The following is a 3,361-nucleotide window of genomic DNA, read 5'->3' as shown; positions in this document are numbered from 1 at the left end:
TCTATAACTAACATCCAAAAAAGTTGTCCTTTTCATTAAAGGGGACTGGAATGCAAAAGTAGGAAGTCAAGAGATACCTGGAGTAACAGGCAAATTTGACCCTGGAGTACAGAATGAAGCAGGGCAAAGGCTAACAGAGTTTTGCCAAGAAAACGCACTGATGATAGCAAGCACCCTCTTCCAACAACACAAGAGAAGACCCTACACATGGACATCACCAGATGGTCAACACCAAAATCAGACATTATATTCTCTGCAGCCAAAGATGGAGAAGCTCTATACAGTCAGTAAAAACAAGACTGGGAACTGACTGTGGCTCAGATCATGAACTCCTTATTGCCAAATTCAGACTTAAATTGAAGAAACTAGGGAAAACCACTAGACCATTCAGGTATGACTTATATCAAATCCCTAATGATTATACAGTAGAAGTGACAAATAGATTCAAGGAATTAGATCTGATAGACAGAGTGCCTGAAGACCTATAGATAGAGGTTCATGACATTTTACAGGAGGCAGTGATCAAGACTATCCCCCCCAAAAGAGAAATGCAAAATTGTAAAATGGTTGTCTGAGGAGGCCTTACAAATAGCTGAGAAAAGAAGAGAAGTGAAAGACAAGGAGAAAAGGAGAGATATACCCATTTGAATGCAGAGTTCCAAAGAATAGCAAGGAGTGATATGAAAGCCTTCCTCAGTGATCAATGCAAAGAAATAGAGGAAAACAATAGAATGGGGAAGACTAGAGATCTCTTCAAGAAAATTAGAGATACCAAGGGAACATTTCATGCAAAAATGGGCACAATAAAGAACAGAAATGGTATGGACCTAACAGAAGCAGAAGATATTAAGAAGGGATGGCAAGAATACACAGAAGAACTATACAAAAAAGATCTTCATGACCCAGATAACCACGATGGTGTGATCACTTACCTAGAGCCAGACATCCTGGAATGCAAAGTCAAGTGGGTCTATGAATAAAACTGGTGGAGGTGGTGGGATTCCAGTTGAGCTATCTCAAATCCTAAAAGATGATGCTGGAAAAGTGCTGTACTCAATGTGCCAGCAAATTTGGACAAATCAGCATTGGCCACAGGACTGGAAAAGGTCAATTTTCATTTCAATCCCAAAGAAAGGCAATGCCAAAAATGCTCAAACTACTGCACAATTGCACTCATCTCTCACACTAACAAAGTAATTCTCAAAATTCTCCAAGCCAGGCTTCAACAATGCATGAACCATGAACTTCCAGATGTTCAAACTGGATTTATAAAAGGCAGAGAAGCCAGAGATCAAATTGCCAAGTCCATTGGATCATCAAAAAAGCCAGAGAGTTCCAGAAAAACATCTACTTCTGCTTTATTAACTATGCCAAAGTCTTTGACTGTGGATCACTACAAACTGTGGAAAATTCTGAAAGAGACGGGAATACCAGACCACCTGACCTGCCTCCTGAGAAATCTGTATGCAAATCAAGAAGCATCAGTTAGAACAGAACATGGAACAACAGACTGGTTCCAAATGGGGAAAGGAGTATGTCAAGGCTGTATATTGTCACCCTGCTTATTTAACTTCTGTGCAGAGTACATCATGTGAAATGACAGGTTGATGAAGCACAAGCTGGAATCAAGATTGCCAGGAGAAATATCAATAACCTCAGATATGCAGATGACACCACCCTTACGGCAGAAAGTGAAGAAGAACTAAAGAGCCTCTTGATGAAAGTGAAAGAGGAGAGTGAAAAAGTTGGCTTAAAGCTCAACATTCAGAAAACTAAGATCATGACATCTGGTCCCATGACTTCGCGGCAAACAGATGGGGAAATAATGGAAACAGTGAGAGTATATCTTGGGCTCCAAAATCACTGCAGATGGTGACTGCAGCCATGAAATTAAAAGACATTTGCTCCTTGGAAGAAAAGCTATGACCAACCTAGACATATTAAAAAGCAGAGACATTACTTTGCCAACGAAGGTTCGTCTAGTCAAAGCTATGGTTTTTCTAGTAGTCATATGTGGATGTGAGAGTTGGACTATAAAGAAAGCTGAGCACCGAAGAATTGATGTTTTTGAAGTGTGGTGTTGGAGAAGCCTCTTGAGAGTCCCTTGGACTGCAAGGAGATCAAACCAGTCAATCCTAAAGGAAATCAGTCCTGAATATTCATTGGAAGGACTGAGGCTGAAGCTGAAACTCCAATCCTTTGGCCACCTGATGTGAAGATCTGACTCATTTGAAAAGACCCTGGTGCTGGGAAAGATTGAAGGTGGAAGGAGAAGAGGATGACAGAGGATGAGATGGTTGGATGGCATCACCAACTCAATGGACTTGAGTTTGAGTAAACTCTGGGAGTTGGTGATGGACAGGGAGGCCTGGTGTGCTGCAGTCCATGGGGTTGCAAAGAGTTGGACACAACTGAGCGACTGAACTGAACATGAGATAATGCAAATCAAATGCTCAGCACAGTGCCTGGCAGATAGCGGGTCGGGAGAGACCCCTTCTCCCCAGGAGGAGGAGGAGCTGGCTCTCAGATGAGGTGGGGAAGGACACACCACAATGAGGAAAGAGTACGTGCAGTGACACGTGTGCGAGAGCAAGTGGCTAGAGAGCGGTGAGTGGCTGAAGAGTGGAAATAAAGCTGGCCGGTTCCACAGTAGGCTCCTTGAGGGCAAAGAAAGCTGGATTTTATCCTTCCTATGAGTCATTGATCCTGGAATGGCTGTGACAGGACCACTATTTGCATTTGAAGAAGTTCCCTGTCCAGCAGTATGAGGCTGGAGCAGAGAGACCAGTGAGGGGGCTATTTAAAGAAATGTAGGTGAAAAATGAAGAGCCTAGGCTAGAGCCACAACAGTGGGAATCGAAAGAGTCGCTTAAAGGGGAAGAAATTTCCTGGTGGTTCAGTAGGTAAAGGATCCATCTGCAATGTGGGAGACCTGGGTTCAAGTCCTGGGTTGGGAAGATCCCCTGGAGGAGGGCATGGCAACCCATTCTAGTATTCTTGTCTGGAGAATCCCCAGGGACAGAGGAGCCTGGACGGCTGCAGTCAATGGGGTCGCAAAGAGTCAGACACGACTGAGCGACTAAGCACAGCACAGCAGTGGATAGGATGACCATGTGGCCTCTGTTCTGGCAGAACATTCTGCACATGGATCTCGCCTACTAAACCCTCACGAATCTTCAAGGAGGTACCGGTTTCCCAGGGACAGATTAGGGAACAGGCTGGAAGAAAATAAGTCACTTGCTCAAAGTCCTAGTACAGGGCTATAATCTGAACCCAGGTCTGCCTTCTTTCTTTATCTTGGAGTCTCTCTGGGTGATGCTTAGCTACACAGCAAAACCGGGGCCGCACTGGATGGGTGGGG

This window comes from Odocoileus virginianus, chromosome 7 (genome assembly GCF_023699985.2).
Source record: "Odocoileus virginianus isolate 20LAN1187 ecotype Illinois chromosome 7, Ovbor_1.2, whole genome shotgun sequence".
Lineage (NCBI taxonomy): Eukaryota > Metazoa > Chordata > Mammalia > Artiodactyla > Cervidae > Odocoileus > Odocoileus virginianus.
This window is presented reverse-complemented; position numbering follows the sequence as displayed.